Here is a 25,816-nt window from a genome sequence, read left to right as displayed (position 1 = left end):
GAGAGAATTACCAATTGGAGCTGCAGGTCAAAATCCCTGGCAAATGCCAGACAATTGGTATAATAACCGAAACGCACGTCGCAACGCCATCGTGTTAAAATAAAAATCAAGAACCGTATTGACTGGTCTAGTTCGTTTCCCAAAACCCGAATGATGCATTAATTTATTAATAGCCTAAATCTAACACGATATTAAAAAGTTATCCATTATTTTTGCAATATATGGTTAAAAAATGTAGTTCCACTTTTACGAAGAATTAAACACCAGCAAAAAAAAAGTTTGCTATATTTTACAATTTTTCTTCGACAAGGACAATAAGGATAATCCCAATCCGCACACACCAATAGTGCTTCAGCAGTTTGGATGGGAAGTTCTTGTACATCCACATTTTGCTTAGAGTGACCAGCTGTTCTTTCCTATAGCCAATAGTTTTACTGCTGACATGATTCAATTTGGGGATGTGAAACCCGAATACATTTTTTTTAAACGAAGAGAGGCATAATGAAATTTCCTTAAAAATGGCGACAAGTGAGGGAACAAGATGTTGATAACCAGTCAAATAAAAAAATATATGATTGTTAGCACTCACTTAATCGGCCGACCCAAAATATAAATTTTTATATCTATTTTTTAACCTCCTTTTGGGACGCAGACTGCCACTCCGATGACACCAATCCTGAACATCCACAGCCGCTGTCGTGTCGAAGCAATCCAGTAGGAGGAGCTCTTTCAATCCGAGCCGAAGAATCATAAGCACCCAAACTTAAAGACTTATTTTTGTTATGAAATGTTCAAATACCTCAGGCGGTTTATTGACATTAAACCTCAATCAAGCAATCTTTGCTTTTAAACATTTGTTGTAAGACCATTCTGAAACATATTCATCGGCAAAATACTCTTTAAAATATTGTTTTGAATACTACGTACGTAATGCAAGCATTAAATGCATATAAAAAAAGAATCGGATAAAAGCAGAATTAAAAAATTAAATTCAATTTAACTCTAAAGAGATGCACATTCGATGTTGTCATGTGTCAACGAAATATTCTTTGCAAATGCCCCATCAAGTTACGATTCCAGTGATCATCTAGTGCCCTGGAACATCTGGCATTCAAAAAGTAAAGTGTTCTGGTATTATTGAATTCATACTCTTTGAATTTGGTTATTATCGTTCAGCATTTTTAACTCATAGCAATTTATTGTGCGTATGATGCTATACACCGATGTTAGTTCCTTTGCCAATCTCATATTATATATTATTAAAATTTTGATTGTTTTCGTCGTTCATGAAGAAAGCTCGAATACTTCTGAGGATGCCCTTTTGATGTTACCCTACTCAGTTCAGGCAACGGCACCCTGCACTCGTAGTCGGAGCAGTCTTCTGCAGGATTCGACTGTTTTACGGGCCTTTGGATCACTGACGGACTGGTCATTGCTGCCATTTTTTTAACTGCGGTACGCATCATATTCCGCAGTTAAATAATCGTGTGCGAATCTTGTCCAATTTCAAAAACAAAAAGCTATCAGATGAAGATAAGAAAACAAATAGAGTGGCAAAGAGAAAACGGTGCAAAAAGTGGTTGCTAAAGGGAAAGAAATATTCACAGGATTTTGCCAAAAATTCCAAACAAGAGCCTTTCAATTCTCAAATTTAAGCAATAGACCTCCAAATTTCGCATTGCATTCAAACCTAATTTGCACAACGCAGGACAAAAGCTGTAAAGGGATACCGTAAGGGGGAAGTAATGAGTAAATAGCCAAATAACTGAAGCGAAATAATATCGATTTTTATTGAAGATATAGTGGTAATCAAAGGAGTAGTAAATACAAAACAATTTGTTGGATATTGATTTTTATTGAATTATTTAAAAATATTTATACTCACCTATGTTTGGAATCAAATCTGCTGATATAGATTCGGAGCAGGTGAAAGAATGGTCCGCTTTTGGCTGACTGCAGACAGTTAATTTGGTAAATATACACGATAAGTATTTGAAACATCGATAAATTAAACATTTCAATATAAATAATTTCTTGATAGATCTTTTTACCTCAGGATGCAGAGATCTAACACTACTAAGCTTGTTCATATTACTCAGTATGTCTCAGAAGTTTTGGACAAAAACCGACAGGTCGATGTTGTATACACAGATATCCAAAAAGATGTGATGGTCAGGTCAAATGTTAAACTTTGGTCGTATTGCTCACTAGTGTGATATTAACTGTGAATCACTGTACGAGGTTAATTAAATTTTTCGCTTATTTTATTATATCTAAGCAATTTTCATTTTTAGTAAGGCATTAAATATAATTAATGCTGCAAATAAAGCAATTTTATTATTATAACTAACGTTGTATTACTATGCCTAAAGAAAAATACCTAAATTACAATCTGACCTGAGCGATATAAAAATCTGAGAAATATCACACTATATCACACTAGCATAAATAAGCGAAATCTTCGCATTTGTTCATATCAATCATTCAAAAATAAATGCAAAAAAACTTGACCGGAGTTGAAAACCTTTACCGTATGTTCCAGAAACAACATTTATCAGAACTTCATAATATGAACATTTTTTTTCTATGTATATGTAAAATAAATCAGACTGGTCAGAAAAAAAAAAATTTCTCAAACTAATACTAACGCAACTGGAGTTGAAGAGACATTAGTATGTAGTTCTTTTACCCTTGAGAATTATAAATAATTTGAAATGCATACGAAATTTATATAGGTACACTCGAAGATTTCAACCAAATAAAACGTGGGACACGGTCTTGTGCTAGGATAACAAAGTAAATTTTCTAAAAGAGTTTACGTATTGTCACCAATTGTTCGCTTATAATTTCATATTTTAAAATATATAACTGAAAAACAGCAGCAAAAAGGACAAACACATTTTTAAAAATCAAATAAACAAAAAATAAAGAAAACAGAAAAGAGTGCCGGGTAATAACTGTTGTATAGTCATTTAATTTCTTGGTTTGTTTCTTAATAAAATCACTTTAACAAAATCGGTCAGCATATTTTGGTTAAAGCTGCATACCAACTGTAAAGTTAATTAACAAAACAGTGTCAAAATTAACAAAAGGTTTTTGGCAATTTAGCGACTAATCATTTTTTTTTTTGGATCTGTATACAAGCAAAAAGTATTGTTCCTGCCGGCTTCTTTCCAATGACTTACATGAATTACTTATGATCTACAATTTAGGTCAGCTCTTTAGTAATTTGACCGTATTAAATTGAATTGAATAACTTAGTAGGTAACTTAGGTAAATAAGAAAAAGGTAAATCTGGTATCCTATACAGGGTGTTTTAAAAAACATGCCCCCATTTTCGGCTGAACATTCATAAGTTCATATAAATCTAGATCACAAAAGCTGAGCTTTCAAGATTACTACGATCTTCGAAATTAAATAAACAAAAACGTACGAAAATCCTTCTTTCACACAGAAGTCATTTTATTGTTTTTAGGAATTAATAAATGACAGAACTCATGCAAAATATATCATTTTATACTGTAACAACAATTAAAAAAGAAACAAGGGATTATATTTTTGAATGTGACATAGGATTAATTAAAGATTGAAATTAAAAAAAAAATGATTTGGCATAAAATTACTTTTTGTAGTTATAGCGCTCCATTGCTTTATCGCAGAAATTTGGGTGCTAAGAAGAACCAAACAGAGCATAGAAAACATTAGTGAGTCAGAACATTCTGAGCAGTGGCTGTACAGTAGAAAATATAAAAAATAAATAAATAATAAAATAAAATAAATATTTCCGTCTAACACCTCGAGATATTTAAGCTGATTATTCACTTAATATACTTTACAATAATAGGTACTAAGCGTTTTATAAACACACAGGTAAAGAGTACATCAACAAACGTTAAAAAAAAATAATTAACTTACCTAACGCTTAACACGTTTGCACTTGGTAAGGGGTGGTGAGGCATCTGACCGAAACAAAAGAATAAATTCGACAATCTCAGGATTGCTACTAAATCATTGTCTACCACAATCAAGCAAACCTATTTAAAGCTATTTTAACGACTTAAGCTCCGTTAATACCTAAGATTTTTATGTTTGCCTACATGCCCGCCATTAAACTGATGGTTCTCATTTTTCATCATTTTCTTCAGTGTTAATTTTTTAGGACATTTACTGAAATGTTTTGTCAATTTTCGTGATTATTATTTTTTCGATTGAAAACGACGCATGATACGCAAACAACTCGAGTCAGAAAAGTTGACACGTTTAGCGGTTTATTCGAAGTATATAAGAAAAATTGTAAAAATGTAGATAGAGTACAGTTGACAATACAATTAGCACACCTAACGGACGGCACTGGACTCCACAAATTCAATCTAATCAAAGCAAACTTGGCTTTTTACCATTATAAATAATGTTGCTAAAACCGGTCAAAAATATTTTAAAAATTGTAAAAGAGATGATTTTTTTAACATTTAACACCCCGTATTTTGGAAACTAAGCATTTGCGGACCTAGGTTTATAAAGACAATCTTTTTTTTTCTTCATTCTTGGATTAAAATTACGGAGAATAACAATAGCAAAGATCGACAACGATGCAAAAAGACTTACCTAACAACTTCTCTGCGCTCTTCGAACGGACGAAAGACTATTGGTAGTCATGAAAAGTATCTGAACGGGTGGTGGAAATTTTTTGTAAACAAATCATTGATACCAAATCAAGTAAATTTATATATCGCTAAAAGGACGAAATAATAATTATAATTCCCAAAATATCAAAAATGCAAAATTATTTCAAGTTTTATTTTTTAACTGGTATTATAAGGTCGGAAAGACATATCGAAATTCGGTTTTTACTGGCGTATTAGACTCTTATTAGTCCGTCTTGTCTTTTCTTGCAATATATAATTATCTCGAGAAAATTCATTTTATTTGTGGGAAACGCTATCTAGCAGTTATACAAGCAATCTAATTCAATTCGCTTAACCCTTTACGGCTTAGCGTACTCGTAGTGGAGCCACAATCAATTTAGTTTAAACCGCATGGGGACACTTATAGTGACTATACTGTAGGTATGCCCCACCGTTATATACCTGTGTTTTGTAAATAACGATTATTTGATATGTTTTACAAGAGTTTGTGTAAATGAAAATAGTTTTGTTAAGTTTAAATGCAAACTAATGATTTGATTGCAGAGTTCCCTGACGACACTGACTGGGCGATTTCAGCGATGATCACATTGAAAGCGCCCAATAATTTTTACGCACCATTTGTTGCTCGGACTTGTGATATTGAAAACATGCCCATTGTTTTTGCCCATGATGCTGGCCGCAATGATATAAATAATGATAGGCAATGAAATACGCTTTTCTACTATTCGAGCCCAAGAAATGGCAAATCCAACTGTGCGGACCAAATCTGAAATTATTTGATGATATGATGATATCAGCACCTGAAATTGCCTTTGAAACACCCACTGATATATTTTAATATATTTTCTGGAAAATCTTTTGAATACTAAAGAATTCCGATAAATCGCTATGCCCCACAAAAAGCTTTATTGCTACAAACTTGATACTAATTATATCAAGTTATAGGTATTACTGGTCGTCAAGGCCACAACTCGGAGACACTTTTACTCACAATATTAACCGGAATGATAACTGATTGCAGCAGAAGAGAGACTCGGATAAAGATTTTCTAAATTTCGATTTTCGATATAGAGGTGATGTATTTCTAAAAGTGAACAAAGTACACTCAAATTCCTACTACTAATATCTGCAAAGCAACAAGTTTAACATGTGACCAATTACGTGTGTTTTTTGATTCTACAAACAATTCTCCAAAAAAAAAATATAGTTATTTGTGCAACAATTTTGTTAAATTGAACTAAGAAGGCTTTTACTTGATCAAAATCCATTTATCAAAATAAAATCTTAGACCTTTCCTATATATATATTAGCAAGTTGATTCTTGGGTTTTAGGTCTGTGTATAACAAAAGTGCTCAAAAAGTTGCCCGATTATTCACGTGTCGGTCATTCATGACCTTCCTCAGAATAATTAGTGTCTACAAATGCATTTAAAATAAAAAAATCAATTTTACACCCATACACAATCTCCAACTTACAAAACAAGTTTTCCCCAAAACGAAAAAAAAAGGGGGGGGGGGAGAGAGAGAGCATCATGGTACCATTAAAAACGTTAAAAAATACGGTGGGTTGTTGTCGCATAATATTAGCTAAAAAGGTCTTTACGTTTTAGTTTTGCCAAATTTGGCGAACTCTGTAAAATCCAAATTCATGTCGATATAAATTCTATAAAGTATACAAAGTATCCATAGAAAAATGGAATATCAAAATTGGCATTATCTAGGACCGATTCTTCCAAATTTCCATGACAATTTCGGCTATGATTACAGTATAACTAATAAAAATGATATTCCGAAAATAAAGGAGACTTGTTTAGCATATTGGGTAGTATAATCCTTATTGTTGGACCTCGGATAGTCATGTGATCTCGAAAATCGTCAAACATTACATTTAATAAACACCTTTTATACTTCCACATTTTTCGAGGAAATAAACCCTTAATAAAGATATAAACGAATCCTGCAGCAGTGCTCTACTCAGTATATAGAGTGTGTCCAAAGTAAGAATCCTAAGCTTGGTACATGTTGAAGATATAGCTTATATTAAATTAGGAATAAGTTGTGTTGAAGCTTATTTACATGCTGTATAGAAACTTGAAATTTTTTTATGGCCTGCTGAGATGTTTGACAAAAACGGGAATTTGACAACATCGATTTTAGGTTTTTCTTAATTTATTTCAAAAGATACCAAAAAAACTATTCACACCTTCTCATTTGTACTTTCAAAATACCACATTATGGATTCTATATCGGATATTTCGTTTTCAAGAAAGCATCAAGCTAATTTTTTTATGTTCCGAAAAAAAATAGACCGGGTTCTGACTTTTTTATTACAAATTCAACAATGTACCACACGCGATATTTTTTTTTAGAAAGAATTTTTTTTTGTACAATTCAATGGTATTTCTTTACGACGCCTACTTGAAAATACGTACGTTGAATTTGTAATAATAAATGTCTGATTCCAACACAGGGTGGACTTTTCTTTAGGACAATATACAAAATAAAATTTATGGTTTCTTCACAAGCCAAAAACGTAGGATATAAAATCTAAAAATAGCATCATATAGTACCTTAAAAGTGGCAATGAGAAAGCGTTATTAGTTTTTTTTATACCTCTTCAAATAAAGTCCGGAAAAAAAATCGACATCGTCAAATTCTCGTTTTTGCCAAATATCCCAGCAGGCCAAGAAAATTGTTTCTAAACGGCATGTAAATAAGCTACAAAGAACAAAAAATTTTCCTAAACTAATCTAAGCTGAGATTCTGAGATTCCCATGCATGTGAACACACTGTATAATAATATTTTAAAAGCACAAATGAATTTAAACAACTTTTGCCACAAAGTGCCGATGATATTTTTAAAAAATTGTAACAATAAAAGCTACGGAATATATAAAACGTTTGTTATAAACTAACTCGCAGCTCATTCTTCGTCGAAAATGTAAAAAACAAGAAAATCTCACCAGCATAAAACTTTAGCAAAACCTTACGTTCAAATTTCCAGAAAACCATAGCAAATTCTATTAATTTTGCAAGTATTGACTTCTATTTATTCGTTTGCGTTAATTTTTATCTCAATATGTGGAAAGGATGAAAATCAATTGAGCCACTTTCCGCAGAATAAAAAATAATTTTCTCAATCATTCAACATGCCTCGTTCAAAAACAGGCAATTGATAATAAATAAAAACAAAATGGCGAAGACAGTTTGTAAACTCTAAAAAATATATTATTAGACCAGTCACAAACATGTCACGAATTTAATGTAATAAGAACATGAACCACTTCGATGAGAAAATTCACGGTCGGCGAATCGTAAAACGAAAAGAAAACTCCTCTTATTCTCGAGCCATACTTTTAACGACACTTGAATCGCCAAAATGGAGGACAATTGGAATAGTGATGAAATAGCATGACATTGATCCTCAGCAAAAACCACAGAAAACTATCGGAAAGAAACTTTGAATTTCAGGAGGTATTTCTGCTGGTACCATTGCGCCATAACCACGGAACCAGGGAAAGAAAGCTCATTAAAGCAATTTGAGCACAGAAAACAAATTGTTAACCATTCCCTGGTCTGAATAATGACCATTTCAATGCGTACCAAGAAAAGCACAACCAAAAGGGATACCGTGCCCATGGAACTTTCAATAACACCCAATGAGAAACGAAATATCATGGAGCATTGAGAATTGGAATGCGATTAAATTATGAGGTTTGGAAACAAAAATATGGTTCACGAACAATAATGGACATCCTTGTGGTGTATTATTGAAAACATAGGCTAATAAAGTATGGAAAAACGGAGGTTATGTGTTCTATAAATAACTTTTGTTTTGTTTACAGGAGGCATATGGATGATTAACACCCTCAATCTACTTAATACTTAACTTTAAGGGCCATAAGATAAGAAAAGTAATGGCGTAATAACATTATGTTTGCACAATTCACGTGATAATAAAACGAAGTCTATGTATGTCATAATCGTTTGTCCATTTTACATAGGAACTGAGATAGACAGATGATTTTAGACAATCTGTAAGTTTCAATAAAAAATTGGGCCCTTTTCGAAAATATACAGGAGTAAAAGATAAAACAAAAAAAATACCATGACTTTTGTGCTCTATTTCAATGATGGCTGAAATTGATTTGTTTGTATTTTCTTTTTGCTTATTTTTAATGTACTGTGTATTTGTATTAATCGAAATTATCTTCAAAACAAATAAAAAATTGCTTTAACATTTTAAAAAGAAAATAGAGTCTGCTGTCATATGACCTTAAACAGCTACTAGCACAAAGGGATAAAGCCATTAGCCCCTTCTCTGTAGTCCACTTGTGTTCTTATGTAGTTAATGCCGTTTGCCTTTATCTCCAATGTTTTGTAACCGTTTCCTTGTTGGTTTTAAGAGTAGTTCATTTTTTAAATTGCTGGCGATAAGCAAACAAGGTACTATATATAGGGTGTTTTATAATTGAATGTCAATAATTTGGGCGGCAATTTTGGGGTTCATTTTAAAAAGAAAACTTTATATGAACATGTGTCCTAAACGCCTTAACTTTTTAGATACAAGGCGGTAATATCTGTAATACCACTACAGATGGAAATGTGGCACATATGTACTATGTATCAAGAGGCATTATTTAGTGTACCACTTTTTTTAAAATACACCAGTGGCGGGCGTAATTAATTTCACTGTCTGTTTTGGCAGAAATTGACGGTACCCCTTAAATTTAATATCTTGAGGTTTTTTTCAACTCGATGTACGGTTTTCGCTTTAAAAAATAAAAAACCTCTTTTCCGCATGGTAATAGCAATATCGTTAATATGACAGCATGCAGAAAAATTAGTTTTTACTTTTAAGTAAAAACCGTGCGACTGACTTAAGAAAAATTAAGAGATATCAGCTCATAAATGATTGCAAATTTCATTGTTTTTTTTTAACGAAGTCAGTGACGTGCTACTGACTGTCTATGAACAAAAATTTAGGCTGATGAGATCGCGACTGCACTGGTTACTTGGGATTTTTGTTTTGAAAAATAAAATATCTACCTAAAAAATGTCTACATTTTAGTTACCAACTCGTGTCCTTCAGAAACAACAAATATTAGAGGACTGTTCTTTTTACTTTTGGAGTTTTAATGAAATAACATCCTAACAACAAGATAAATAATAAACGATTCTTATTAATAAAAAAAACACTACCTACTGTTAATATTTTTTAATGTTTATTTTTTTAATTAATAAACCTTTTTTTAAAAAAATAGAACATAGAAACTAGATAAGTTGTTAAAAGTGTGCTCTACCTTGGAAAGTTACACGAGTTATGTTACCATACACCCTGAGAACCTGCTGAGTGTGCAAGACTCGCAACATAACGATGGGAAAGATGCGCAACGGGCAGTCATTTGAAAATATTTTTGTTGTAATCTTGTAAACTTGTAATTCGAAAATAAAGTTATTTTTTTAAAAATCGGCAACCACGGTCTGGTTAGTTAACTGGCGCAGTCGGAACGATTTTCGGGAATATATATATATATATATATATATATATATATATATATATATATATATATATATATATATATATATATATATATATATATATGAAACGTACTCGATTTGTTGCATTTCAATAGAATTAACCGGAAAAAAATAACTGTTGTGACACAAGAGAACCTCTTGCCACTACAGTCAGGTGTATGCGGCCAAATAACCTAACGAAGTCTTTGCAAATTTTAACCCATGAATTTAACATTCATCATCTTCAAAACCAATACAAATAAAGTATTCCGATTGATAGAGATATTCCCAGTTTTAGATCGATTCAAACAAATTTCCCAATGCATTCATTCCAGCCAAATCACGACATGCTCAGACTACAAAATGTCAATGCAAAAAACCCATATGATTTTCATACGACTTTCCTAGACCACCAAGTTTTAACATGCGCAGAATCCATCAATATAATTCCAAATTTTAATAGAAATCCACAACAAAATATTTTACTAAATCTCAAGTATTCGGTAAACCTAATAATCAACAAAAAAACTTTCCACCACCCACACCGATGTCGTGAATAGAGTCAACAACATATAAACCTTTACCTAGTACTTCAAAACAAAATTACAATACACCAAAGTTTACGATAAAACAAGTTTAACTCCGAAACCGAAAAACATGGACCAAGAAAACCAAATTTTATTTAGCGATAATCAAAATTACCAGGATACAGCTACCTATGATCATTATTATGCAAATAATGGATCCTATGATTATGACACTGAAAATTGTCTTTATTTACCCAATTACGACGAACAAGAACAAACATATGACGAACAGCAACCTGATTATGAGCAATCACAAGACGTAACACCTCAAATTATATATTTTAATAAGTCAAATCCAAGCGATCATCAGAAATAATATAAAAAATAATTGATTCAGGCTCGACTAGGTCATTTATCGATCCCAATATTGCACAAAAATTATATCTTCATTATATAATAAATGATCCTTTTATAGAAGCTACTGTCTTTCAAAAATCAGCAAATCATTACAGTGCAATGATCCCATCTTTTGAAATTTTATTTATTCAAATTTCATAACATATTCGACGGTCTTTTAGGTCTCGACAATCTTACACTTTTACAAGCAAATCTCGACTTTAACAAGGGATATTTAAAAACACCCTACACGAATATTAAATTACAATTTCAAAAAATGCATTCCGAATTTAATTGCATAACAATTTCTCCGCGAGTCGAATAAGTGAGAATTAAAACGTCAGTAAAAAACGGTGAGATTCTTGTTTCACTTCAAGAGTATCATAACTGCGAAATTACAGAATTACATTATATTTTTCACAACTTGTTACTGTAGAAAAATTTAACTGTAAAGAATTGGAAAAAAATGATTTCATTGATCATCTTAATTCCGAAGGAAAACATAAAATTTTTAATTTAATTAAAGAATATTGCGATATATTTTATAATGAATACGAACAACCATTTAAACTAAGGCAGGCAAAATTGACTGAAAACTCCTACACCCTTATGTATTAGTACGACCTTAATGCGATACTAATCGAAATTAATAAATTAAGGTTGCGATCTAATAACATAAACTCATTACTAAAACACCCGGAGTATTATGCCGCAGCATCGGACTATTTTAAAAATTTTGAAATTGAATTAAATCAAAATAAGTTATAAAGGAATATTAGAAATCAAAACTCAATCTCAACAAACATAATAGCCAAATTTAACTCTACTATTAAACAAATAAAACAAAATGAAAAACTGATCGAAAGAAAATTAAATCAGGTTAGTGATATTGTTCAAAAAACAACTTATCGGGAAAATATGTTTCTTATTAAAAATATTGTTAATGGAATGATCAACGTTTACGAAATAATTGATTTTATATTGCAAGATATTGAAAATTCCATACCGATTGCCAAATTAAGAATATTACATCTTAGTTTTATTAAGTTAAACGACCTTTTTAGTGAACTTAAACAATTGAGAAAAAATAAAATGCCCTTGCCTATTAGCTTGGAAACCATAATACATTTTGAAAAATTGATTACTATCGATAGCTTTATTCTAAATAATAGGATAACTTATCTATTGCATATTTCAACAATAAATCAAAATGAATTTGAATATTTTCATTTGTATTCTGCCCCTCTTAAACATCAGAGTCTCTTTAAGGTTGCTAAATGGCGTAATAAATATTTAATCATAAATCAATTACACTATATATATCGAAGAAGTCCCTGTAAAGAAATGACGACGTCAGTGTACCTATGTCCGCAAGGAAATGTTAAAGAACTTAGAACGAAGATTCCTTGCTGCAATCATCCAAACCTACTACCTGCGAAGAAATCTACGTCACTGTTAGCAGACCAATAATAAACTGACTGGATAATTCCAACATATGGCTACTGATTTTGCCTAAAAGCAAGAGACCAAGAAGAGCATCAGAAGTTAGAAGGGAGTTAGTTTCTAACCTTGCAAACCGGATGCCAAATGAAAATCGACGAGACAACTATTGTGAACTGCAAGAAAGAAATTACCAGAATCTAACGTATTATTTTCCAGATTTTGATTATATGCCTACCAATCTTCCTGTCTTTAAATAAAGTTTCCATCTACAAGAAATTAACTTAAACAAAGAAAAAATTTGATTTTTTATTTAAAACACAAGTAACACAATAATTGCTACTGCAAAGCGACTTTAAGACTGTCTTATCCAAAGATTAGCGCGCGTATTTATATTATTAAAGCAGCTGAATAAACATATGTGTCATATTACTATCTTCTTATTACATACTCATCAAAAGTGGCCATATAACTCCTACCTCCTAAAGTTTGAGAAAATCGGGGTTCATTTTCGAATAGTTTCTAGTTCTATGCCCACCTTTAAATTTTATTTTATTTTTAGGTAATAATAAAATAGATTATTAGTATAATTATAATAGTAGGTATTACAGTAATTGAAACACTAGAGTTTACAAAAGTTAAGGGTTTTAGGACGGTGATTTGCTAGGTTTCGAGCACTTTCCATATCTTCTTTTATATTTTCAACATTAATTTCTCTTTAGTGGTTCGATATTATGAAACAATTTTTCATTAAAAACTATTGACGGAGGTTTTAGTCTTAAATTAATTATGTCTCCTTTTTGAGACATTTTTTTTAATTTTTAATTTTAACATTACACTCTGCGGGCAGAATTAAAGATGCTTTATTTATTATTTCAACACTTTTGATTTGGGCAATAAAAATATATATTTTCTTGGGAATTTGGGATAACTACAATACATTTAACTGGGTAGTTGAGGCTGAGGAATCATTGGACAATGATTAGATAAATTAATTGTTTGCGGAATACAGGGTTCGTTTTTATTAAGCAGGTTATTGGAGTGATTTTATAGCAGTTTTCCTTTAGGTTAAAGAAATCGTCTGTCGATTTCAAAAGATAGGGATTGTATATAACGGATATTTTATTATTAATTGGTATGGGGTATATACGATTAGCGGCAGCAGGAGAATGGCAATCTTCATTCTTACCTAAAATTATAAATGTCTTTTAACATCTTTAGGTGTCTTTGATTTTTAAATTGAATTAGTTTATATTTAGGTTGTAATTTTTGTGTAAACTTCCGAGGTGTATTTATTAATTGATTAGTACCTTGGGGTATTTCGAGGTCATTTTCGCGTTTTTGATTTAGTTTTGCTAAAACATTTGCCTTTTTTGCATTAAGTTTTAAATTTATTTTTTCATTAAGTTCCGTAAAGATTTGCGCAAGTTCATACACATAATCTGTTTGCAATTGATTTAGGTTTTTCTCAAAATTTCATTGATGGTTTAGATTTCCTTTTAGAATTTGGAAAGGAGTATACTCATGGGAAGAATGTTTACTAATATTGCGATATCCATTCGCTCTTGGATCGTTTTGGTACGATGTTCATTTTTTAGAGTGACTAGATTTTCTGTAAGGGATGAATGGAAGCTTTCGACTGGTGAGTTTGAATTTGGATTATACGGGGTAGTGAAATGTAACTCGATTCGATACGTTTTACATAAGTCTTGTACTAGGTTACTTTTAAAGCTTGTGCGTTATTCATAGTAATTTTACTTGGAGAAGAATTTAGTTAAGCTATGACATATTTCGAGGGAAGTTTCATTACTGGGTATGCTGCTGCAAATTTAGAGAAGTTATCTATTATTGTAAGATATTTTTGCCCTGAATATCGAGTATATATCCATATAAATATGTTCTAAGGGTTTAGTTCCGATTGGTATAAGTTTGTAAACGATTTTATAAGGATGTCTATCATACTTCGTTTTTTGGCATATTTCGCATGTATTAACGAAATTTATTACGTCTCTTTCCAGGCTTGGCCAATAATATTTTTGCTTAATATTTTTTGTTTTCTGTCATTCCTCGATGTGATGTCTTTGTAGTGCGATATCTTTCTATTATTTCTTTCTGTTCGTTTTGATCTTTAACATCTTCGAGTAACGTGTTAGAAATGAGGAGTTTAAATGCATTGTTTTTAAACCTTTCCTAGAAAGTTCTTATAATTATTAGTTCCATTTCCTTACTAAGGAAATGTAAACAGTAAGTGTCTGTTCTTGCATGAGGTTGTGTTAAATCAGTCCATCTAAATAGAATTTCATTTTTAAAGGTATTAAGGGCTTTATTGACATATGGAGCTCCTATAATTGGATTTTCCCTAGATGAATGAACCGTGTCCATTTCAGAGTTATCTACCTTTTCGTGACCTTCTTTACTTGTAGATGGGTTATTTTGTTCTTCTAGTTTTTCGGGCTGTAATGTCTTTTTAACTGTATTTGGAGGTCTTATTTGAATATCCGAAATTATCTTAATTTTGGGTTTCTTTTTCGAACAGTGACATACGAATATTTGAATATTTTGATTTTGGAATAGGTGATTAATCATTGATTTTGCCTTTAGCCAATCCAATTGGTCTAGTCCACATCCTAGTTTAGGGATTGCTATTCGTGTAACATGATTCTCTCTTGCATGGTTTTTCGTATTAATTAAGGTTTTCCAAAGCATATAGGAGGTTGGTTTTTGGTTAGATTTTTCTTTAGTGACTAGATAATAAATAAAACGATTATTTTTATTGTCAAATAATGTTGCTATTTCTCCTGGTTTAGAGTTTATCGGTAAGATATTGTAGGTTGTTAAATTTTTGTTTAAAATCTACAGTAATGTCTTGTTCTATTTTATAATTTTGTTGATCAAAAATATTTGCTTGAATTTCCTTAATTATCTCCGAGTGTTCGATTGGTTTCCAATTTTGATCAAATTTTTCAAACTCGTTCAGACCTTTTTGCGATTTTTCAAACAGGTTTTCCTGTGATTCGAAGAAATGTTTAATCTTTTCGTGCCATAAATATTGGTCATCTTTTTTCTCGTCTTCTTCACATACAGCTGACATAAGTGTTAGTGGGTGTTTTACTAGGTCTACGGGGTGTATTTCTTTTGATGGTCGTGAGAGGGCGTCAGCGTTGACATTCTGTTTGCCTTTTTTATATTGAATAGTGTATTCATATTCCTGAAGTTTTAGTTCCACCTGACTCATTTGTATTAGGTTCTTTAATGGAGAAGAGCCATTGTAAAGGTTTATGATACTATAGTGAATTTTCTACCAAATTGATAAGGTCGAAAGTACTTTGTGGCCCACATGATGGCAAGAACTTCTTTTTCTATTGTAGAGTAGTTAAGCTCTGCAGAATTAAGTGTTCGGCTAGCGTATGCTATCGGTAGATCAGTTTCAATGTTTCCTTGTGAAAGAATTGCTCCGATTGCGTCTGTGGTTAAGATGGAGGGTTTATTGAAATCCGGATATTGGAGTATAGGATCATTAGTTAAGATTTTTTTACAAAGATTAAACGCTTTATCCTGGGTTATTTTAACGTTTTTCTTTAAGCAATGTGTCAGTGGTTTAGTAATTTTAGCAATTTTTTTTATGAATTTCCTGTAATATCCGACAAGACCAAGGAAGGATTTAATTTCTTAAGGAGTGTTGGGAATTTTAAAATATTTAATGGCTCCAAGAATTAGACTGTTTTCTTTAGGAATTCAGATTTATCCAATTGTATTTTCATATTGAAGGATGCAAGTCGTTCAAAGACTAATTTTAATGAGTCCATGTGTTCCTGAAGACTGGTCGAGTATATAATGATGTCATCATATACACGAGACATATTTTTCCTTGTAATCCACGCAATACATTGTCCATTGCGCGCTGAAATGTAGAGGGTGCGTTTTTAAGACCAAATGGCATACGTGTATATTTGTAATGTCCATGCTCTATGTTAAATGCTGTTTTCGGGATGCTTTCAGGATCCATTTCGATTTTGTGGAATCCACTGGCGAGGTGCAACGTTGTGAAATATTGGCATCGTCCTAGTTTATCCAGTATATCATTGATATTAGGTATTGTGTATTTATCGTCTATAGTCTTCTGATTCAATTTTCTGTAGTCTATGACGAGTCTTCATTTTCTACGTCCAGATGCGTCTGCTTTCTTTGGTACAATCCACACTGGTGAATTCCAAGTGAAACTTGAGGGTTGAATTATTCCTTCCTGTAACATTTCTTCTTTTTGTCTATTGACTTCTTGTTTCGCATGTACGGGAATTTCGTCGCTAGTTTTAATTGTGTGTTTTACTTCATTTGCAAAAGTTAAAGTAACTCCGAATGTTCTTATGAATTTAAAAGGCTGTTCCTTCTCCTTCGAATTTAGATGATCGTGTGGTATTAAATTTCCAATATCATTTTTTCTATCGTTGGACTATTCAGAACTGGTGTTTCTAAATTAAATATTTCAAAGTTGTTAAGTTCAAATGGTTTTAAAAGTAAGTTATTATTAACGCTACCTTCGAATGATTAAATATATCGATAGTATAGGAATTATTTGTAATCGTAACAAGGGTTGCTTGTATTTCAATTTCATCTTCACGATAGTAGGGCATTATCCATGTCGTATTATTAGGTTATTATTATTGGGTAGATTAGTCCTAAGTGTTGCTTTTTGTATAGTTTTTGGGGTGGGGGAATTTCTACTACGTAGTCGTCGAAATTTGTTCTATATTGAAAGGGAATTTCTATATAATGGCTTTTAACTTCGTATTCTTTAAATCAATATTTAGATTTAGTTTACAAAGATCTTTAATTCCTAAAATACCGTCAAAATATTCATGAAATGGGTAAAGAATAAATTCAATCGGTTCGGTGATACCAAAGCAAGTAAATAATGGGATAGTTGCTTTATGTGTAGCTTTGTTTGAACCTGCACATGTTTGAAGGGTATTTACGTAAGGTTTAATTAATTCGGAAAACTAAGTTTCTGCTAAAGAGGGTCTAAGAAGAGATGCATTGGAACCTGTATCGATAAGTAAACGGATTTGATGGTTAGGGACTTCGACGTAGGGTAACTGTTTTATTTGAAAACTATTTAGGGTTAAACAGGGTTTGCTTGGTCCGAGTCTACTGACTGAAAATTTTCTAATTGATCAACGATGCTATTTTCTTTTTTGAACTGTTCAACATTTTCGTAGTTTGGGTCGTAATAACAGTAATAATCGTATTCGTTAAGGTCGGTTAAATCGGCTTGCGTTTCGTTAGTTTCGGGGTTAATGTCGCTGTTTTTGGAAATTATTGTATTGTGGTCTTATTTGAGAAAATGGCTTTTTAGGTTGTATACTTACACCTGACATTGGTTGGGGCTATTGATTTTTTGAGTTCTGGGTGTTGTTTTGATTAGAGGTGTGGAGTTGCTGAAAGGGTTGCCTGAAAAATTGGTTTTGTCGCTTAAAGAATTGATTCTGCGGTTTGAAAAATTGATTTTGTGGCTTGAAGAATTGATTTTGATGTGACATTTGATGAGGGGATTGAAAGGTAAATTCGATTGACTATAGAGTTGAATTGGTGGGCTGTTAAATACTCTTTGGGTGTTGGACAAAATATGAATGATTGGTTTCTATATATTGTGCCGCATTAGGTTATTATTTTGTAAATAATTATTTCTAAACTGACTTTGACTTGTAAGAATTTCGTAACTTGTAATAATGTCAATAGCATTATCTAGATTTTGAGGATTTTGAACTATAAGTAACGTTCTCAACTCTAATCTTATCTCGACCCAAGTTGTAAGGTCTGGTCGAGTTAATAAAAAATCTTTGCTGTTCCTAGTATTTTTGATTTAATTGCCAAAATAACGTATTCTTGTTGCGATACATCGTTATTAAAATACCTTGCACGAAAAGTGTCGATTTATTTAATTAAATAATCCAAACGAGAAGGGGTACCATCAAAGGTTTTTAGCAAACTAACGGTTGATCTCAAAGCGTCGGCCATTGCACTAACAGTTTCGGTTTCTAGACTAGTATTTACAAAAGTAGAATTATTTTCGGCTATACAATATAATAAAGAAATATTAGAGTAAAGTTCGTCTATATCTCGCGGTTGATTATTTGTAGAATTATTTCTTCGAGCATAAGTAATATCCGATAATCTATTTCTAAATTTTTTCATCAAATTTTCACCAACAAATTTAAAATTTTTGCTTCTTAACTAACAGGAATCACAACTGTAAGGAACACAATTCAGTAAAAACTTACAATAGGTTCATAGTTTCGTTTCTGTATCAACCAACACGTTCGTCGGTGAGATTCACTTCCCAAGTGAGGTATTGGTTGTAGTGGACGCTGGGTTACAACAATTCGTCCTGCTGGCTCTCGAACGGCGTACCGATAGTCTATGGTACCAGGAGTCCCAAGTGCTCTGCCATGTAGATCTGTAATCCTTTCTTTAACCATTGAAACGGAAGCGTGTCGTACCGTCGATCCAAGGCACTGACAATAAAAGGGTAATCCAGCGCACAAATCACTATCGATTCGCAAGGGCGATCCGGTACACTACTTCCAACGGATTTCGCATTTAAAAATAAAACACAAGTAACACAATAATTACTACTGCAAAGCGACTTTAAGACTGTCTTATCCTACGATTAGAGCGCGTATTTATATTATTAAAGCAGCAGAATAAGCATATGTCTCATATTACTATCTTCTTATTACATACTCATCACAAGTGGCCATATAACTGAACCTTAAAATTTCTTTAATAAATTTAAATTTTGTCAACATGTAACCTAATTTGAATTACGCAAATACAGAAGTATGTAAGCAAAACCTACAGTCAACTGTAAACATAACCATATTTTATAATTCAGCTGTGAAAAAAATCTTCCAATGAGATGGCCAAAAATATATTCTAATCTGATAAAAATAAAATATGTTTTTTTAATTTAATTTATTACCTATCGAACAGTGTTAGGAAAGTATTCAGATTTGGCGGACAATTAATTGCATTTATTCAATTTGGTCTGGTTCTGCTGTAATGCCTGTTTAGTGGATCTTATGAAAATTTTAAATATTTTATGACTGCATTAATGACTTTCCCTGGTACTGCTATTGGTGCAAATTCTAGTATGAAGAGTTAAAAGATGATTAAAACCAACGCGTGCAATAAACAAACAAAAGTGCAAAACAAAGCATTATCATACCGTGGCCACATACTGAGAGGTGCTCGCTACTCCACCCCGACCCTTCTCCTTCATGAAGAAAACAACATTCATGGCTCAGAAACGTCCGACATTAGTGTGCAGTGACGAATGCTGGATCAATATTTCGTCAGGCGGAGAGCATTCCACTGAGGAAGTGAGACGGTGACCCCGACATACTCCACATACAAAAAGAAGAAAGATTTTTTTTTAAATTTCCTGAAACTTGAAATCTAATTTAACCTGCGAATTTATCTGCCAACAACCACAGCAGATTCTTCTGACGCCATGCAAAATAACTTAATCAAGAATCTTGGTTGTTAATTATTCACCGAAAATTCCACAAATTAATGTATTACTATTTATAAATTTTCTTGCAAATTTTTCAATTAAGCGCTGAAGAAGCCAACAATATGATGGACGAGACTTCAGCAACTTCGAACCATCAACAACCAACGCTAAAGGAATCGAGAGACAAAAATCTTTTCATTCACATGGAAATAGAATATGTCCAAAAGCATATAAATTAAAACTAATTACCTACAAATTTTAATGACAATAAAATATAATAAATCTATCAATGAGGGAGAATGTAAGTCTTCACGTTAAAGAATTTTTTGGGCATAACATGACTCATCTATGTTCATAGGGGCTGACAGTTGGATAAAATCTAAGAATAAAAATAAAAAAGAACAACTACTTAACAGAAGTAATATTTCAAGGAACTGTGAACATTTGTTTCAATTTAAAAATTGTCTGAAAAGTTTTTGATAGATGATTGACTCTCTAGTGATATGTAAAATTTATGAAAATTTTTGGTACTTATTTATGGTCTACATCATCTAGTGGCTATGTTAGTAAATATTTTTATGGATAGGTTTTTTTAAATATTATTTTCATTATCCAGGCTCTAACAACAATTAACTAATGGAAACTAACTGAAGATAAGTTAAAAAGGCAGAAAAACGTTCACTTACATAATAAATTCTCGAATGTTGATTAGTGCTGACACTGGACATCATTTGCGAGGTTACAGTATCAAACGCGTCTATAATACGCATATATCCGGTGTGGTTGGCTGGAAGCCACAGCCATAAAAAGTTCAGTGGTGTCCAGGGATCCCGAGGGCCAATTATGAAAGTCATGACTTCCAATCCACCTGTTTTCAAAATTGGCATTTAAAAATTGCGATGATGAGGCGGAGCTCTGTCTAGCTTAAGCCACGGCATTGTTCTAAAGTTTAAAGGGAATTCCTCTAACAAAACACAAAGTTCATACAAAAGAAATTCCAAAACATTATACCAGTTAATCATAAAATAAATTAAATTAAAACTCCACCTTAATTATAATTTGACCAATCGAGGAGACCCATAGAGTTCAGTGCTCCAACTTTTACTGTTCTAAATATATATCAATGATATTGATATTGACAAATAAAAATCAAAAACAACTGTGGGTGTGATACCACAGAAGCGGATACAAAAAAAAACTAAACTTTGGATACAGCAATGGGAAGGGGATTATCAGACTTGGGTGAATGGTTTATGGCCGACTCCATGACTTTATCACTTAACACGTGAATGACAGAAAAAATGGTTGTCTAAAAAGAATCAAACAAAAATGATTTAATTAGTAGTTTATTTATAACTTTAATTCCAACTGTGCTTTAGTTATAATAGATGCAGAAACTAATGAACTGAATGAATGAATGAAACCTTAAAAGATTCCTTATTTAATTATTTACCAGATTCTATCATAATTTTTGCTTGCATTGTGGCGGTGTTGCCAATATTTAGTTTTTGTAGAAAGGATATATTTAACCAATGTCACTGTTAGGTAAATAGCTTATGTATTTTCTTTCAGACCTAAACAAAAGTATGAACTTCCAGTTAAAATGAACTTTTATTCGATGTACTTTTACTGTGTCGGTGCGTAGTGTAAGAAGTAATGCTCGTAAAATCGGAGTTTTTATTGGCATTCGGTAAACGGTAAATCACGGAATAAAATGGAGAAACAATATCTCAAAAGTTTTTACACTTAAGTAGAAATATGACATTATTAAAAAAATTCAAAGTGGGAAAGTGAGGATTTAAAGCTTGTAAAAGGTTTTATTAGCCTTAAATGTGAGAAATCAGGAAAATCTAAGCGCCGAGAAGTTGAAAAAGGACTTCTTAAGTTGGTTTACTCCCAAAAAAGGAAGGAAACATTCCTATACGGGCTAGTGTTTTACAAGAAAATACAAGTGAATTGTGAACCAAGATTGGAAAAGCATAGTTCAACTATTCTAGGAGTTGGATAGAACGTGTATCAGAAATTTACGACAAACATTTTTAATGCGGATGAAACAGGCCTATTTTATAAAATGATACCAATATAACACTGAAACTTGTTCTGAACACTGAACATTGTGCTGGAGCTAAAGAAAAGATTACAGTTCTGGTGGCGGCAAACATGCCTGGATCAGAAAAAAGGAAATTGTTGGTGTGGGCAAACAGTTAAGCTTGCTTACAGATGAGTTACATGAATAGGATGAAGAAATGAAAGCAAAGAACAATTTACTGCTTCTTAAGAATTACCTCTATGTGAAATTAGAACAAATGGAATTTGTGTTTAAACCACCTAAAACAAATTCGAAACTTCAGTCAATGGACCAATGTGTAATATGTTAGATTATAGACCTCTTGAACGCCGTAAATTACATTCATATGCAATTGCTTGAAGCATGACTCAGACAAAGACCTTCCTCTCAACCAGTGGTTGAAAAAACAACAAATACACCCACACGTTAAAACCAGATTTAGTGACTTTAGTTTTAGCAACTATGTTAGCATTGATAGTGATATCGTAACAAGAGAAACACTGACTGATGATCAAATTGTACAGTCTGTAACTTGAAACGTGATACTGAATGACAATGTAGAAGAATAATTGAAAATTCGGGTAACAAGCTCCAGAAACAAAACTTTCCTCAGAGTTCAGAATATGAAGAAAGCTGGACAGACAGTGATGACAATTCGGATGATGTAGATATTATCTCTGAAATCAAATAATGAAATATTCTTTGAGATAGCAAAAACATTTCTGTTGGTGATTATGTCTTGAGCAAATTATATTATGGAAAAAAGAATGCTACCATTTGAAGTTGAACTAATGTATCATGCATTAAAAAAAACTGCATTGTTGAAGTACTGCCTACTCCAGAAATTTTGGAAAATATAGAAAGACAGTTTGTTTGAGTTAGTTACTTTATTCTGTTAATATATATATTTTAATTTTCATGTGTCAATAAATGGAATGTCATTTAATGGTTTTTATTAGAAATGATGTGCGAATAAATAGTTTTAAGATACTTCTTTTAGTGTTGTATCTTTTTAACGCTATTCTGCTGTAAAAATTTAGTTAAGAAAACCTTTAGCATAACAATTCTCAGAGTAAAAAAATGTGTTGATTGATATCTCCAGATGCAAATGTAATCTTTGCACCACAAAGATGAGCAATAAGAAGAATAGAGGAGTTACCATGTAAAGTTGATGTAAAGAACATTTTAATAAATTGAAAATAAAAAATACCTTGCTGATGCAGATTGGATGGCTTAATTACTAAAAAATACAAAAGAACACTTAGGTAATTATACAATAGAATGACTTTCACTATTATATTACCCATTTTAATGAAGATATAAACCCTGAAGTTTTCAGATTTGAGAACTCTAGGTCTAGCATTAACTATTTTACTCTAAAATTCTTCAATAATCTTCCAAATAATATTAAAGAAATAGATTTAGAGACTTTCAAATTAGAAATAAAAATTTCTAAATTAACAAAATTAAAAGTAAAAGTAAGATAAATTATAATGATTTTTAAACCATTACACCTTGATCTACTTGTGTATTGTATTGCATATTTTATGTTTTTTTGTGGATTTAAATGTGATTAATGGATAATAGGGTAGCTGTAAGTTAATTGAAAATTAATTAAATACTTGTTGAAAAATACAAAAGTACAATAAATTATCTTTCATTTCTAAATACCATAGTCAACTATAAAACATTTATTTAAATAATGAAAATCAAAATTCCTCATATTCTGGGAAAACGCGAAAAGTAAGTTAAACAATATGGCGTTTAATTTAAATTAATCAAGCGATAAAAATATTTTTGGCCCCCTTTTATGAGATAGCAAGTTTTTTATAATTGAAATATAAAATAGGGCGTATTGTTACACTACTATAAATTGCGCTAACATATATTAAATCCTTATGTAATTAAAAAGTTTAAATTAGATTCTGTTTTGACAAAACCCAAATTATTTGAAAAACCTTACACTTATTTTAATGGCCGAATCCAAACGTGTGATAAAGTAAAAAATAAAACTTTTAAGACAACCTGAATGGTATGAACCGCAACTGTAAAAAATAACCATAATATGCCAAAAGTAAAACTTATATAAAGTAATTAAAAATTTGTATTATGCTTAAATGTTATTGAAATTTTTCTTACAAAAAATTTGGTGTTGGTTAGTTCGTCTATTCATTAGTCTACAAAAGTTTGTCAAAAAATGTATTCATTTTTGCAGTTTTGTGATATTTTAAAATATCAAAAACAAAATTTTATTTTATCTTAATTTCTCTTGATTTTCTTTTTCCAAAATGTCAGAATAACATACAAATTTCGAAGCTCTTTCTGGGGGTACAAAAATTTTCATTTGCCTGATAAAAACTAACAGAAACTTACTTAAAAATGACCCATCTGTTCAAATGACCTTGCAATTTCTTCATGGCGAACTTGGTAGGAACTACAAAGAACTTCTCCATGCTGACACACCAATACTCTTTCACCTCATCTTTCAAGCGCTCTATCAATTTTCAAGTAGCCAAAGCTCAGCCAGATAAACAAGCGGTATGCTTTGCCAAAGTCCTGATCTTAAACACAAAGCCTTGGTTAGTTTTGGTTTTACTTTAAAATTCCCTATTAGCAGCATCAAATAGTGGTGCCATTATTTGACATAACACCCAAAATATGTCATCCTTGTAACTAATTAGAAACTTCAGAAAAACAGCAACTGGAAGTTCTCTATTCATAGAGCTTAAACAACAGTTTCTTGCTGCTAAAATTACCAGAAAGTTTTATTTTTCCAGAAACTCATTTTTTCTTCAAAATTACCCGGTTTCCATAAGTTTGGTATAAATAACTAATAGATATCATCCTGTTTTCAATTACTTCAAATTTCCGTTGGAACAGTTGGCTGCTTTGACTTCATCCGCAAGATACAAGACCCAATTCTTTGATGCTAGCTAAAAAAACAAGCCATACATTAAGACTTTACCAAATTGGTTTATTATTACTTGCCAGGTCCAGCTTAAATCTTCAAAGCAAAACCTGCATGGAGGTTTTTTTTTTGGTTAAATCGGAAAAATAGTAATCAGACAACATTGGTGTTGCTCATGTCGCCTTGACTGTCCAAGACTACTAAATGCTAGCATTTCCTTGATGGATTTACTAGCAAAACCTCATATTTAAACAAAAATTTAATTCTCAAAACGGTCAGCACTTTACTACCTAAATAAATGTTTTATAAGCTTAGAATGATTGTGTATACAGAGAAAAATTGGTTGCTTTTTCTCTGGTAAATACCATGTGTTAAACGCCTTGGGCCATTTCTGGTGAAATGGTATGTTTAAGTAAGCTACAATTAAAGCATGGGCATTTTCTAGCGGATTAACCCACAACGCCGTAGCCAACTCTTAGCTTATTTCCTTTGATCGATTACCCCAGGATTGTTTGAAACGGAATACGAGGTCTAAGTAAGTTTACAAATAAACGCCACTAACCGAAGTATTCTCTCTGGCTACCACAACACGGAGATCCGGTGCAATGATCGCCACCGTATAGCAATATTCCGGTTAGGCCATTGAGCCTCGGGCCACTTGCCTACTAACTGGTGCAAGGTCTCGGTAATCAGTACGATGAATGTAAATAATCAGTAATTATCTTTTAACAAGTAGTTAAGCAGCTATGTCCTTATCCTTATCCATCAACGGAATTTTACTTATAAACCAGTTAATTG

General features: G+C 31.9%; 1 long non-coding RNA gene across 6 annotated transcripts; it reads right to left on the bottom strand.

Annotated features, from left to right (window-relative positions):
* Positions 1-1,809: 1,809 nt before the first annotated feature.
* LOC132708794 (uncharacterized) lies at positions 1,810-25,432 on the bottom strand. Of its 6 annotated transcripts, XR_009620028.1 has the most exons (7): positions 25,095-25,432; positions 24,913-25,043; positions 24,484-24,856; positions 20,729-20,910; positions 18,808-19,930; positions 3,916-3,959; positions 1,810-1,953 (listed from the first exon to the last, which is right to left on the bottom strand). It is a non-coding gene; the product is annotated as an uncharacterized LOC132708794 (long non-coding RNA). The 6 variants fall into 6 exon arrangements; XR_009620027.1 differs by having other exon boundaries at positions 1,810-3,959; positions 25,095-25,431; XR_009620026.1 differs by lacking the exons at positions 1,810-1,953; positions 3,916-3,959 and having other exon boundaries at positions 12,174-19,381; positions 19,710-19,930; positions 25,095-25,420.
* Between the last annotated feature and the right edge of the window lie 384 nt (positions 25,433-25,816).

This window comes from Cylas formicarius, unplaced genomic scaffold (genome assembly GCF_029955315.1).
Source record: "Cylas formicarius isolate icCylForm1 unplaced genomic scaffold, icCylForm1.1 PGA_scaffold_12__32_contigs__length_19106922, whole genome shotgun sequence".
NCBI lineage: Eukaryota > Metazoa > Arthropoda > Insecta > Coleoptera > Brentidae > Cylas > Cylas formicarius.
The sequence above is the reverse complement of the archived record's forward strand: the minus strand, read 5'-3'. Positions and strand labels throughout refer to the sequence as shown.